We start from the raw sequence: 16,311 nt of genomic DNA, 5'->3' as shown, positions 1-16,311 counted from the left end.
AGCTACAGACACATGTTGAAGAGATAAGAGAGCCATGAACCCTGGAAGAGCTCACTCAGCTGGAAATGAGATTTCTAGATGAAGCAGGAAACTGATGATGTATTTTGTAGAAAAGACCTTCCCAAGGCCTGGAGAGTTAAGATCAATGTCACCACCCTAATCAGTCCCCACAGAGGACAGTGGGCAGAAGACTAGCCTGTCATTTTCAAGGCATATATAATTACATTTTCCAAAGAAAAAGGTGTTGGGGATAGCTTGTTATTATGGTATGGAGTCTGATCTTAAGAGAGAAATGCTAAATATTAGCTTTATCATGATTCCAATATTAAACATTTTCTGTGATTACTATGAATTGGATACACAAGAGAGAAGAGTCATTTCTTTTTTTTTATACAACATGAATATCTACTTTACAAATTTTAACATCACATTTCCCCAGAAGGGAATGATGTGATCTATGGCTCCAACAACACATCTTAAATTAAGATAGAATTGCTTGGGTAGGTCATCATGGCTATAAAAACAAAAACCTCATTAGACTAGGGAAACTTTATGTCTTATTTTATAGAACATATTGAGTACTAAAAATGATGTGTTAAGATTCTGCTACTGAAAAGATATAGGGTAAAACAAAGTCATTTGTCTATGTGTGCGTGTGCTCATGAATGTGTGTGTGTGTGCATGCAAGTGTGTGTATTTGTGTGTGTGTGTGCATGGGTGGTGTCTACAGGTATGAACAGAGAGCATAGAACAGCAGCACCTGCTGTGCATCCTTTGAGACAGGGTCTTTCAGTGGCACAGAGATCACTAAACAAGCTTGACTCCCTGGCCAGAGAACACTAGAAACCCACCCATCTCTAACTCTCCAGTGCTGATTGCAATGCCTGCTACCCCACCTGGCTCTTCTTTTTTTCAAACTGCAGAAAAACATTATAAACACTGAACTGTCTCACCAACCCCTGTACACTGATTTTTCATTCCTAAAATGGTAACTTTATCTGACGCCAGATAATATGGCTTAGCAGTGTTGGACCATGCCAAGTAACACTTCCATGGGTGTATTTAGAAAAAGACCTTTCGGTTTCAAGTTCCAATAAGTCAACAAAGCAGGGCTTCTTTAGGGTGGAGTTTGATTAGCAGCCAGTAGTATAATGTGGTTTCTCTAAAGGGAAACACTTGTGAACGACCCACTGTGCTCTAGCAGAGTTTATTAGAAAGTCTGGGGTGTAGCACAGCAAGGCAATGTAGAAGAGGAGTGTTCTCAGGAATGCAAATGCCAAACAAATGTAAGACTGCCCAGCTTTACTGTCTATGGTCTTAATTATCTGTATATAATTTTAAAATGCTCTCCCTGAAAAAAAAATGGTATTCAAATCAAGCCAGTAAATGCTCCTAAAACCCAGCTGGCTACTGAGACAAGCAACATGCATTCCTCTGTGAAAACATCTTCTGTAAATACAGATGTGCCTAGACTGTGTCCATAGACTCCTGAGAAACAAACAAACAAAAAAAAATGGTTCTCAAAGCAGTGTTCCTATAGACCTAGGTGGCTAGCTGTCTGATGAACCGATGGACGTGTCTGGGTTTAGCATGGCTGAAAATCCTTTAAGCAGTCTCATTTACCCAAACATGCAGGGAGATTGGCTTGTGCTCACTCCTGATCTGTGGGAGGCAGAAGAAAAACGTGTGTCACCATGATCGACCTGAATAGCATGTGCCTAAAGCAGACTAGCACCTGTCTAAGCTGGACTAGAAGCCACCTAAAGTGAACTAGAATCCACCTAAGGTGGACTAGCAGCTGCCTAAGGTAGACTAGCAGTCAGCCTAAGGTGGTCTAGCAGCCGGCCAAAGGTAGAATAGGTCCTACCTACAGTGGCAAGAGCAGCTTCAAATGAAGCATTTCATGGGGTGCCACAGAGGCTGTTTGCTCTAGGATTAAAGACATTTTGGAGCCTCTTCTCAGAGGGTTCTCCTGCTGAGGGATCCCGAATCATAACACCCAGCAAGCGTCTCTGCTGATTTTGAGTACTGGCTGAGTTTGATGGCTGCAATGACTAGTACTTCTGGCTCATTCTTTTCTGTGTGGCCTTGATTGTCATGATGGTGGAGGGGACATTCAGGAGAACTTCGATGAATCTTCAAGGTACTGTGAACTGGGGTAATGGCAGATTTCCCATGAAGGTGTCTGTGCTGGCTCGTTTTTGTCAAATTGACACAACCTAGGTCAACAAAGAGGAGGGAACCTCAGTTGACGAAGAACCTCGATAAGATCAGGCAACCTGTAATGTATTTTTTATATTAGTGATCAATGTGGGAGGACCCAGATCATTGTGGAGGGTGTCATTCCTGGGATAGTAGTGCTAGGTTTTGTAGAAAAGTAGACTGAGCAAGTCACAAGGAACAATCTAGTAATCAGCAATACTCCACAGCCTTTGTATCAGCACCTGGCTCCAGGTTCCTGCCCTAATTGAGTTCCTACGTTATTACTTTTGGTGATGTTGAATTGTTATATGGAACTGTGAGCGAATAATCCCTTTCCTCCGCAAGTTGCCTCTGGTCATGGTGTTTCTTCGCAACAACAGAGGCTTTAGGACAATGTCTGTCCACATTGTGGGAATCTGAGAGAGAGTCCAAGTTAAGATTATTTATGTCTTATTGTCTGGAAATGCAGTCTGCCTCTTGACAGGTTTTATCACATTACTATGAAAGATAGATATAATTTTTAAGTTCCATTTTGCCTTTTCTTAGCAATAATTTTAACTCTTCATTCAGCCGAGGGATAAATTTTGCTGTGTGCAGTTCCTTCTGTTTTGGGTCTTGTTCACTTTTATTGACTTTGATACTTTGGAGATTAAAAGATTAATTAATTAATAAAAGTTCCTACTGATTTTATTACTTTGTATATATTTAAATTAAAATATGATCACATCACTTTCCCCTTTCCCTTTATCCCCCCAGCCTCTACGTTTTAAACTTAAATTATAAGTTGATTGATCAGTGACCTTTCTACCTGAACTGTCCTTATTTTAAGTATGTTCCTACAAGCAGTGCAGCTTTTCCCTTTCGTAGCTGGGTTTTTGGCTCCTAATTGAGGAGAGACCCTGACCTTTGCTTCTGCTTCCTTTCATGCTAGGAGATAAGATGACATAGGGGGATGTCACTGCCCCAGATGACTCTGGTGCTGGCTTCTGACTCTGCAATTTTTGGGCTTTCTCATACGGACTTTCCCACTGCACACAGCATGATTTCATGAGTCTGCTTTTTCTGACTTCCTGCTTTTGTTTTTCTTCTCTCTTTAGTCTTTCGTGGTTTGGACTGTGACTGAAAAAGCATGGGATAAAACCGGACTCTCTGAATATGGCGGACAATGAGGGCTGCTGAGAAGCCAAAGACAATGGCACTGGGTTTTGATCCTTCTTCATGTTCTGGCTTTGTGGGAACCTAGCCAGTTTGGATGTTCACCTTCCTAGACCAGGATGGAGGGGGGAGGACTTTGAACTTTCCACAGGGCAGGGAACCCTGACTGCTCTTCAGACTGGAGAGGGAGGAGGAGAGGAGTGAGGGGAAGGGGAGAGGAGTGGGAGGAGGGGGAGGGAAATGGGAGGCTGGGAGGAGGCGGAAATTTTTTTTCAATAAAAAATAAAAAAGAAAAAAATATTAATACCCCCCAAAGAAAACTATTTTACTGTATTCTTTTGGAATGTTCAACAACTTGAGGCTAGAAAGAAGTTTGCTTAGATGTTGTTAGGGAGGGAATCCCAAACCACTGATTTTCCAAACCTTGACTTGGTAATATATATTCTACATAGGTAATTACAGATTTTACAATCCCAACTCAGTACTGGCATTTCTTCAGGATAGACATGATTAAATTCTGCACTTGATATCTGGTTTTACATGATTTGTGGCACACAACCACCTTTTGGGAGAAGAGAAGGTAAACTTAACACATACACACAGTTAACATTAAAGATGAATTCTCCCAGTGTTTTGTGGCTCAAGTTTTTCCATACTGGCAAGTGTTGGATTTCCATTTGTTTTGCACCTTTGATGCAAGTGTTAGCTTGACTCCTAAAATTTCCCAAAGTGTAAACCTTCATGCCTACACCACAGCAATATTATGAAGGCACTTTATTATGTGTCAGTCAGATCCACTCCCTAGAGTGTACTTAGACTGGCCTCTCCCAACCTGAATGACAGGGAAGTATCCACAGGGAACAGGAGAAGGATTGGCTAGTGTGTAATTCTGCGTTAGGCAACCCAAGTCTTTGTATTACATAGCTCCCATTAAATAGCATCTTCTAATAATTTTATTATTTGCTAGTTTAACTGAAAAATGAATACATTTAATTTTCAATTGTCTACAAATTTTCTTCTTCTGTCTTAATACACCCCTCTATCTCTTTCTTTGTCTCGCTCTTACACACACACACACACACACACACACACACACACACACCCCACTTACGAATTTGAAGAAGTTTAGTATTCAGATTTGTTTGGTCTATATTTTATTTCATATTTTGAACACCTCCTAGCATTGTAGAAGTCAGTTTAAGGCATCTAGACCATAAAACAAGGCAAACCCTTTTTATTTTCACGCATCCCTAAGGTTTGACCTCATCAAACAAGACAAAATACCATTCACTTGTCCCCCATACCCCCAAAACACTTTTGACTTCATAATGAATGTAGCAGACAGTGGTGCTGAGCACTTTAAGAGCATCTGGGCTAAACATTATATAAGAACATCACACTATTTTTCTCCTCCTTTATTTGGCAGGCAGCCTGCCTTAGACGCCTCTTAGCTTTCATTCTTTCTGCAGGGAACTTCTTTGATTTTATTATTTCAAAATACTTCCACCTAGACCCATCTTACTGGAAATGTCCCTTTAGAGAACCCAAAGGGGGAACCTGGTGGAGGTCTTCTTGAAACTCCACATTAAACCTGAGTGGTGAGGAAGGGACCGGAGTGTTCCCAGCATGGGAGGCTGCTACTCACTGCCCGTGGATTTCCTCACCTCTCATAATAAACTGTCATTGCCATGGAGAAGTACTAGGTGAGGCTTAGGCAATATATTCCATAAAGAACTTTTTAAATGATGCAGTAGTTTTATGTCATTAAACCAAATAATTCACACACACAAAAATCTAGTTGTGTCTATGATTTACATTTTTTCCAATATCTGGGATTTTGTACAGTAGTAGAACTCTCTGGAGGCGTTTGAACATTCATCATGCAGTGCTTGAATAATGGATACTGGATGTCATAGGATACCTAGAATGCAGAATAATTGCTAACCATGGTGATTTTTTTTTTGATAGAATGCAGAAGGTCTACAATGGAATAGCTGTTCTATACTTCGACCAACCCAAAGTTTAAACTTGGCATGCATTTTAAAAGGCTTTTGCTTCTGGTTGGTCATACTGCTTTCTTGTTTTAGCAATTATTTGGGAAGTCTGACTCATTTATATTAAATTCAGCCTCAACTTGTTTTGTTGCTACTTCATTGAAGAAGCATTTGGAATTATGTAAGCCATGAAAAATTTTGAATCCTGTAATCTGAGGAGAAATACAACTGAGCTGTGCCTTAAACAGAAATGGGCCCTGTCTGTGTTCATAGGCATTTTGCAAGATTCAGGAAATACTGTGCATTTATCTGCTTGCCTGGGTTTTCTCATGTGGTACACTCAAGATAAGTAAGAGCTGTCAGAGATAAACAGCATTAATACTAGAGGATTAGCACCCTGTGTGGTAGCACACATACTCACTGTGAGACAAGTTGGTAAACTGTAAATCAACATGCTGTGTCATACACAGAACATGGGTTTCCCAAGGCTATTGGTATAACAGCAGCATTTAGCCTTTGCATTTAGCTCAACAGTAGAACTTTCAGATCCCAAAATGAAAGTGGAAATAAATAGATCTGGATGTTCTTAAGCCAGGGCGAAAGAGATGTGACTTCGAAGAGAAAAAGGGTGTCTCACCAATGCCATAACTCAACGTATGTCTTTTAGAGAACCTATGACATGTTGATGTGCCAACTACTGTTCTAGTAACTGAGGATGCAGGCAGATGGTGTGCAAAGTCCTTCTACATGTGTGTTGCTTGTTAATGAGTAAAGCTGTTTCGTCCAGTGCCTTAGCAGAATAGAACAAGGCAGGAATTCCAAGCAGATAGAGGGGGAAAGAAAGTGGAGTCAGGGGGATGCCATGTAGCCGTGGAAGGAGAAAGATGTGAGCCACCAGCCAGACCTTACCAGGTAGCCTCATGGTAAAATACAAAATAATGGAAATGAGCTACTTTAAGATATAAGAGCTAGCTAGAAAATATGCTTAAGCTATTGGCCAAACAGTATTACAATTTATATAGTTTCTGTGTGGTTATTTTGGGTCTGGGCAGCCGGGAAGGAATGAGCAGTCTCCAGCAGACAGAAATCTTTTCAATAAGAAATCCTTTTCATAAATATAATTCTCCTATTAAAATGAAAACAGCTTTGTATCTTATATTCATATTCATCTTTTCTTGAGAGTAGTTTACCATCACCAAATGATTCAGATTCAGCAACTTAAGACACCCTGATTACATAATAGATGTAGAAACCAAAGTACAGACCCAGACCCAGACTGATGTCACACCATGGAACACATTAATAGCTGACTCAGTGCCAGCTCTCAGATGTACTTGGTGTCCAGTAACAGCTGCGTTCAGTAAAGGGCATGATCTGTGACTTTTATTTCACATTTTATGCTTATTATAGTTTTCATTGAATTTCACCTACCTTGAGACTAAATTGGCTGATACCACGAGTTGGCATTCTGATTAGAAAGATGGACAGTAGTAAATAGAGCATGAGTTTTGTGACTCTAGAAGATTCTGTCAAACTCTGAGTTTCAGTCACTACATTTATAGATGACAAGAACAAGGTGTAACTGATATTTTGAGAACTAAGCACATTCATGAGTGCGTATAAACACATTGGTATTATTTGGTATAATGTATTTTACTATATGTATGTTAACTCTTATTGTTAATAATTATTTCATAACTACACTAAGCCTCTTTTATGGTGCCAGGTCCCCAGGATCTAGCCATCCTTCCCTGTCTTTGTTAGGGTTTCTATTTCTGTGGATGCACCATGACCACAGCCGCTTTTTTTTTTTTTGAAAGAAAACATTTAATTGGGCCTGGCTTACAGGTTCAGAGGTTTAGTCCATTACTGTCAGGATGGGATGCATGGCAGTGTACAGGCAGACATGGTGCTGGAAAAGGAGTCCTAGAGTTCTACATATGGATATGCAGGCAGCAGGAAGAAGAGACACTGGGCTTAGCTTGTGCATTTGACACCCCGAAGCCCACCCCTTGTGACATCATTCCTCCCACAAGAACACACCTACTCCATCAAGGCCACACCACTTAGTAGTGCTACTCTCTGATGACCAAACATTTAAATCTACGAGCCAAATGAGGACATTCAAACCACCACACTTACCTTGTCTTTAACTGGATAATAATTCAAATAATAATTATTTGAATTATTAAGTTTGGAGGAGATGCCAGGTGATTTACTACTGAGGGTTGACTTTGTTGCCTGGTTGCCTGGGTACCATTCTGGGATCTACAACATGAGACTTTACATGCATCTGAATTCTGATTAATCAACATATGATAGCCTCCCAATAAAAAAAAAGTAAAACATTTCTTTTCACTGTTAAAAAAATAACATGTGGGTTTGTTTTCTTGAAGATTTGCTATATCTATCCCTTTGGAAAGCCTTTGAGTCTTTGGCAGGCTATTGTTGAATGTGGCCAAATGGGATCCTGCCTGATCTATGGTCCCTACAAGGTGCTGTGGGACAATGGTTTCACCTCTGCAAAGATTTGTTTCTTGTACTTGTTGAATAAAATGCTGATTGGCCAGTAGTCTGGCAGGAAATATAGGCCAGGCAACCAGGCAGGAAGTAAAGGTGGGGCAATGAGAGCAGGAGAATTCTGGGAAGAGGAAAGATTCAATCTGCAGTTGTCACGCAGATGTAGAGGATGCAGATGAGAATGCCTCACTGATAAAGGTACCAAGCCACATGGCTAACACAGACAAAAATTATGGGCAATATAAGTCTTAAGAGTTAATAAGTAGCCTGAGCTAATAGACCAACCAGTTTATGATTAATGTAGACCTTTGTGTGTTTCTTTGGGACTCAATGGCTGTGTGGCAAGGCGGGACAGAAATCTCTGTCAACAAGGCTCAACTTCCTCTTTCCTGTGGGATAAAGGAGCAGATTGCAAGGTTAATCACCAGGAAGACCTCCTGGCCAGGTGCTTCTAATGGTATGTGACTCAGTTCTGTTTTTCCATCTCTCTCAATGTTCTCACCTAGTGCTCTGCAGAAAACTAACAGAACTCGTGGGCTCTGTGGCCCAAGCTTCACCGAGAAGGGATGAGTGAGTCCTCTTTGTGATGCCATAAAACAATCCCACACCAGTTCAGAACAATTGATTATAAAAGGGTTATTTATTTAAGGGGGAAAACTTGCAGATCACTGACCTAAACAACAGTCCTCTGAGCACAAACAGGAAACAGAGTCTAGCAGTCTAACAGGAGCCAGAAGCAAGAGAGCAGGCGCACGGTTCCCACTGCTTTTTAAAGTATAAGAGACCACGCCCCGGTGGGCTGGTATCTTAAAGGCTATTGGCTGAAGGATCAGAATGTGTTCCCACAGCATCTCTGGTGTTGCATTAGCAGAATGTGTTTTAAAGAAAGTTTGCATACGATGTGTAGAAAAAAAATTCCTATATGACAGAAGATAGTGAGATACATTCCCAGAGGCATTTATTTACCTTCTTAGCCCTTACCTTTTGGCAACTGTCTATTTTGTCTTAGAATGACTTTGCAGTTTTTGTTTCTCCTAAGAAGTATTTTAGCTGGGTATGGTGGCTCCCAGCACTGGGCAGGCAGAGGCAGATGGACCACTGTAAGTTTGAGGCCAGCTTAGTTTACAAAGTGAATTCCAGGATAGCCAGGGCTGTTACACAGAGAAATAATATATATATTATAAGTAAATATATTATATATAAATACAATTTTTTATTGTTATTGCTTTATAAATAATACCATTCGAAATTTCCACATCCTCCCCTTCTACCATTTCCCTCCCACTCCCTCACTTACCCCCCTCTCCCTCCAGTCCCATAGAGGGCAGGGTACCCTGCCCTGTGGGAAGTCCAAGACCCTCCCCCCTCCATCCAGGCCTAGGAAGGTGTGCATCCACATGCAGGAGAATCAAATCCCAGTGCCATTATCATTGGCTTCTCAGTTAGCCCCCATTGTCAGCCACATTCAGAGAGTCCAGTCTGATCACATGCTCATTCAGTCCCAGTTCAGCTGGCCTTGGTGACCTCCCATTAGATCAGTCACATTGTCTCAATGGGTGGACCAACCCCTCGTGGTTCTGACTTCCTTGTTCATCTTCTCCCTCCTTCAGCCTAAAGTTTGGCTGTAGTCTCTCGCTCAGCTGTTGAAGGAAGCCTCTCTGATGATGATTTGGTTAGGCAGAGATCTATGAGTATAAAAGAAAGATAGAGAAGCTGGGCGGTGGTGGCACACGCTTTTAATTCCAGCACTGGGGAGGCAGAGGCAGGTGGATCTCTGAGTTTGAGGCCAGCCTGGTCTATAGAGTGAGTTCCAGGACAGGTTCCAAAGCTACAGAAAAACCCTGTCTTGAAAAAAAAATGAAAAAGAAAAATAGAATATTTTTATGAGTCATTTTATTGTTTTTCCTATCATAGGTCTCTAGGCTATCCATCCTCTTGTTTCTGCTCAAGATAAGAGTTTCTCTATGTAACCTTGGCTGTCCTGAAACTCATTGTATAAACCAGGTTGGCCTTGAACTCAGTGTTCCTCCCTGCACATCTGGAGTGCTGGGTTGAAAAGCGCCACACCCAGCACAGACAACTCTTTATTGATTTTCTTTCTTTTTAAACAATCAACAGAAGCTAAAAGGCCAAGACAGAGTGATTCATGGGTCTCCTGACTTTCTAGGATGTGGGACCCCATGCCACCTAAACATTTTAAAAGAAGAAATCTATCATAGTCATTCAACTTAGGGGAGAGGGGTTTGTGCATTGTAAATATTTTATGACTTTTTATATACTGAATATCAGACAGCTGGTATTCAACATTTGACATTTGATAATATCTGACAAATAAAGCTTACAAAATATTCAATATATTTTAAATTACCCTCTGAATTTAGATGAATTATCATAATCTGAATTCACATGTCAAAGAATGAAAAAAACTTAGGAGTAGTGAATTTTGTAATTAGAAGGTTCCGATACCACAATAAAATCAGACTGAGACTTGAGCAAGAGAAAGCAGCAAGGACCCTCCCACTTTGTTACAGTAAGGGGGTATGGGGAAGACGTGGGAAGTAGCACGAAGCGCATCCTGGGAAAGCCCCACCAGCTTCAGAGACAAAGTTCTATATTTCTGTTTGATTTTAAGATATGTTAGAAATACAATCCATTCCAGAAACATCACAGAATAATTGATCTGAGAGTGAACAGCAGGGAACACATCTCTGTATACAAGCTAGACAAGAGGCCTGAGGAAAGGTTCCAAGTTCATGTGTCTGAGAGACTTTGACATGGTTCCCAGGTCTCCTGCATCCTCATGCTGAATTCTCCCAACTTACTCTGTCTTGCTTTCCCATGAGTCACATGGTTTTCGTGTGGTCAGAGTCTTCTGGGTGGTAAGTCAAGTGTTTTGCTTTGTTTTGTTTCTTTTAAACACACACAATTTCCAAACTAAGTAAAGGAGGTAATTGAGGCTATGGAGACAGTATTATTGCCACCAGCATGCCTAGCAACAGTTGTTGCGCTAATCTCAACCTGTAATTTGGAGAGACTGGTACTTAAAATGAGCAAATCATTTAGGTTTAAATTTAATTAAATGGAATAGTCCCGGAAAATGGAGGATACTTGTACAAGGACTCCTTTTTTTTTTTTTTTTTTGCAACATAATTTTAAGCAGCTGGAACCCATTTGTTATGCTGTAGTCTACTCTACTTTCTCTTTATTTGCCAAGCAGAAATGGACCTTTCCAGAACGTCTGAACACATCACCCTATTTGAACATACAGGATGGTGCAGCTGCTTGAAGGAAGAAGCCGGAAGGACAACTTGGGCCTTTTGCCTCCACCTGGGTTTAGTAGCATTACACTAGAGCAAGCGCTGACGGAAGATCTGGATGCCTTCCAGCACTCCTTTGTTTATGGCTTGTCACTTCCTTTCCACGCTCTATCTCTGCAATTGCTGTTGCAGTTGAATCTGTCAAGAGCCCAGGTGTGTGTCATCTCTCAGGTACGTGTCAAACTGAAGGTTCAAGAATCCGCAATCAGTTAAACCTGACAGTGGAGAAGGGGAAGATGGTGAGCCACTCATTGACTCAAAAGCATGCTACGTCAACTCAGCAGGAAATGAGAAGCTCACGGCAGCATGCCTCTGATGGCTTGTGTGGTGTGTTTATACACCACTGCATCCTGTATGAAGATAGACCTCCACTTGCCAGAGATAAGAAACAGGACATGGGGCTTTCTTGTGACTTCCCACCTTGCTCTTATCAGACGGCATCTGAAAAGTAAAACAACAGGAAGTTTTGCTGGGAGTTGCAGTTGGCTGAGGCTAAGTGCAAATAGTGACCGGCAAATGTCGTGAAGGAAAGCACTGACCCTGCCCACCCCCTAGAGTCTTTGGTTCCAGAGAAAAACTAGGAGAGTTACCTTTCTAAAGTAGAGCAAGAGGTAATGATGGAGTACCATGTGGTCACTGTGTAATACCAGCACACTGAAACATTTCTGGACACAGGTTTAAGTTATATGCAAATCCTGGTGTTCTTTGCTGTTTGATTCCTTTATATTGTTGCATCTTTGGGTGTAGGTTTATCTAAATGGAACAACCAGTCCTAAGCCGTTTATTCATCTATTCAACCAATCCTTACTGAATGCTTGCTAATGCTCAGTTAGTAAAGGCACCTGCTGTCAAGCCTGATGACCTGAGCTTGATCCCTGAGACCCACATGATGGAAGGAGACAACGGAATCCTACAAGATGTCATTTGACCTTTTACAAGTATCATGGCATCTGCATGCTCCTATAAGATAAATAAATATATTTTGAAATCGGTTAATTAAACTCTTTATGTCAGGCTAAAAGAATAAAATCAAGTGATACTATCAACAAATGTATATATAACACTGGGCAACGATGAACTCTTCATTGTAATAACAGCTCTCAGTTAACTTCGAACACAGGCAGCCATTCTCATCTTGATAGAGGATACCTGTAAGATTCCAACAGGTAACAAGGAGTATGTTGGGAAAGGTCAAGAAGATTCTTATTCTTCAATCCTTTTGAAAACTGCACTGGAAACCCTAGATGATGCAGTATGAGAAGCTCAGAAAGAAAGATGTATTGATGGTGAAGGAAGTAAAAGTCTCCTGCTCTCGGATGAGACTGTGATGATGCATGCATAAAACCTGACAGGTAAGCCCAAGCCCAAAGCGATTAGAGATGATAAGTGACTGGAACAAGGTTATTGGATGCAGAGTTAATAGCTACAAGCCAATCGCTTTCACAAGTAGTGGATAAGTTCAGCGTGGATTTAGAAACACACTAGCATGTTCAATGGTATCCTCTAAAATGAAAACTTAGGTTTAAATCTGACAACATATGTGCAAAGGTTATAAAGATCTAGTGAAAAAATATTAAAGAATTGGAAACATAAAATTCATATATAAGTAGACTCAATTCAGTGAAGACAATAATTTTCCCCAAGTTGATATGCAAATGCAATTTCAGTCAAAACGCCAGAAAAATTTCTGGATATCCACAAAATGACTCTAAAATTTACATGTATGTCCAATAAAACATTGAATGGTCAGAACAATCAAAGAACAAAAGTCTGGAAAACCAGTAAAAGCTGGTGCAAGTTTACCAGAATAGTACCGTCATTAAGACAGTGTCATGCTGATGAAACACAGGTCCATCAACAGGACAGAGTGGAGAGCAGGAACAAAGCTATAATCATGCAGCCAAATGATCCTGACCAACTCGCAAATGCAAGGAAATGTGGAAAGAGTCTTTTCTAGCTCTTTCACTTAAAAAAAAAAACTCAAAATAGACCATGAAATACAGACTTTAATCTACAACACCAAATTATAACACTGCTAGACAAAAAGATAAAAAAAAAATGTCTGCCCAATTTTGACCCTCATGGTGACTTTTTAGATATGGTATTGTGGCACAAGCCACAGAATCAATGGTGGGATTCACTAAAATTAAAATTTCAGGAGTGGGTGATATGGCTCATTGGGCCATCATGTTTATTGCAGAAGTCTGGCTTTGGTCTCCAAACCCATGTTAAGGTGGAAAGAGAGAACTGGCTTCATAAAGTTGTCTCTACATGTGTGCTTTCATTCATGAGTTGTGCACCTTTTCATACATGGGTTGTGCACCTTTTCATACATGAGTTGTGCACCTTCACACACAAATTACAATTCCATGTTTGGTCTAAGACAGTCTCAAGGCAATGAAAGACAAGTCCTAAACTAAGAGAAATGATTTGCAAGATATATATCTAAAAAGGACTAGTGTCCAAATACATATAAAAATATTTCTTAAAATTTAATAAAGAGACAGTATCTCACACTTGAAAAAGTAAGCCAACACCTTAAAATATATCTTAGCGAGTAAGATATACAGATGATACATAAAATATAAACATATTTTCAACTTCTTACTTCGTAAGGGAAATTAAGACAATAGTGGTGATAATTCACACCTATTTTAATGGACAAAATGAAACCAGACAGCAACAAATACTGAGGAGGATGTAGAGTCTCATGCAGTCTCATGTATTGCTGATAGGAAAATAAAACCATCCATTGCTTTGGAAGACAGGTTAAGTTTCTATGAAACCAAACTTACTGTAGCATATGTTTCTGCAATAGGCCAACACGGTAATTTTTCAAATTGGAAACTTAACATCAACACAAACAACCGTGTTTGGAAATGGATAGCATCTTTCAATTTTCAGAACATGGAAACTGTCAAGCTTCAAGGTTTGCTTTAGATCATGGATGTTTAGATGATAGTGTATTGAAGCAATAGCTTATTAATATCACTCATAGCAAAATATGAACTACCAAACCATGAAAGGGCTTGGGAGAAACTTAATTGCAATGGCTAAGTAAAAAAAAAAGTCAACCTGAAAAGGCTGAACACATTTTGAGTTCAAATATCACAACATGATATTTGGGAAAAGGTAAAACTGTATTACTAAACACACAAGATTCTTGGGGTTTGAAATGAAACTGGTCTGTATGATACTATAGAGATGCTCATTTATAATTAATTCACTATCTGTCAAAATTCATAAAATGTACAACTCCAAGAGCAAATCATCATGCATACTATGGTGTTTAGGTAGAAGCAATCTGTGATTTTATTTCCTTTGGTAATGAAATTACCATTCTGTTTGGTGGTGGTGATGATAGGAAAACGGTAAAGATTTTCAGAGTGAGAACTGAAGCAGAATATTCATGATGAGACACACATTATTTTTAGACCTCAACCAATGTGAGAATAAAACTCGGAAGCCCAAAATGTCAAACATCCCAACTGTTGGACAACACTTTAAAGGCTATTGAGTCACAGACATTGCAGGATTGTTCTTCATTTCTTCCTACTTATAAAAGGTATGAAGTCTTCAATTAGAGCAACAATGTGGCTCAGATTCTTATGGTTCTTATTACTATGTGTCATATATACAAATAAAACTGATTGTTTTTACATACTCTTTTTTTTAGAAGTTCCTTTGGACTTTGAAGTAGAGATTTTACTTTGAAGTTTATAGTGTTCAAATCATCAGTTAGAAAATACAAAGAGAGCAATTGCATAACATCTATGAATAAGCATTTCCTACCTTGCGTCATTTGCCATTCTTTCTAGCTATGCCTGTGATCAATTAGCAATGCCCAAGGTCATTTTTGAAGATGAGGTTTGAATATGCTGATTTTAAATTATACAATCTAAGTTTTATAATAAGTTATATTTATAATACTTTTTACTACACTGTTACTGGTTACTGGGGAGATGTGAAACAAGCATCTACTTATCCCAATAAGGAACTGACACAGACCAAAGAATGAATACAACCAAAGCCCAGCCTGGTGAACTAATATGTTTTTATTGTTGTTATATACAAAAGAACGTAGATGAGAGGTTCATTAAAGGAACAGACATGATTAAAAGAGCTGTATCAGCAAAAGCCTGCTACAGCATGGGTGACAGCTTATAAAATCTGGGTTCATGGAACACACTGCCCATCCTGCAGGCAGCTTTATAGGTTGACAGTTGTCTGTTCTTATGGCCTAGGTGGTCTGAACCTATTCTAAACAGTTTGCCTCAAGTTTGTTTGTTTGTTCATTTTTTTTTTCTCGAGACAGGGTTTCTCGGTAGCTTTGGAGCCTGGCCTAAAACTAGAGCAGGCTGGCCTTGAACTCACAGAGATCCACCTGCCTCTGCCTCCCGGGTGTAAGGATTACAGGCTTGCACTGCCACCACCCAGCCTCAAGTTTGTTTCTTATAGACTGTTTAACTGGCCTCTGCTTCATGCAGGCTGTTGGGCTTGCCTGAGAGTGAGTGACTCTTATCAGTCTTTACTGCTAATGTATTCTTGAGGAGAGCTCATTGAACCTATCAGTTTCGGGAACTTCCTGAAGCTATTTAGAGTATTCTACTTCCTGGCATAATGAGCTTTCCTACAGGATGGGCTGTTTTATCCACATTGTAGAAAAACTTGTGTTTCCCCTCATTGTAAACAACTTTCCCTATAATATCCTATTGTTTGGGTTTCCTTTTGTATCCTATGTCTTACGATGTTTTTAATCAAGATGAAAGGCTTTAATCTTGGAGGAAATGGCTATGCAACACAGACATGTTCATTTATTACGCATCTTTTCTTCTTTTACTTAGTATTGCTTCCCTGCAATTATGTGTGGCAGTGACAAGATCTGGGACTAAGAGTTGGAGAATCTAGACTCTATTTCTGTGCCTATTAACTATTTTCTTGGATAATTTTCCTAATACTTTTTGGTTTATGTTGTTTCTACAAAAGTGGAATGATAATGGTTCTGAATTTCTCCATTGCTTTTTAGAATTTAATGAAGACTACAGAAAAACTACCAAGAAAAAAAACGCATGGATGAAGATCAGAAAGATAGCTCAGTAGATAAAAGTGCTTGTCATGCAAGC

This window comes from Microtus oregoni, unplaced genomic scaffold (genome assembly GCF_018167655.1).
Source record: "Microtus oregoni isolate MIOR12 unplaced genomic scaffold, Mior012 000014F_ref0000157, whole genome shotgun sequence".
NCBI lineage: Eukaryota > Metazoa > Chordata > Mammalia > Rodentia > Cricetidae > Microtus > Microtus oregoni.
This window is presented reverse-complemented; position numbering follows the sequence as displayed.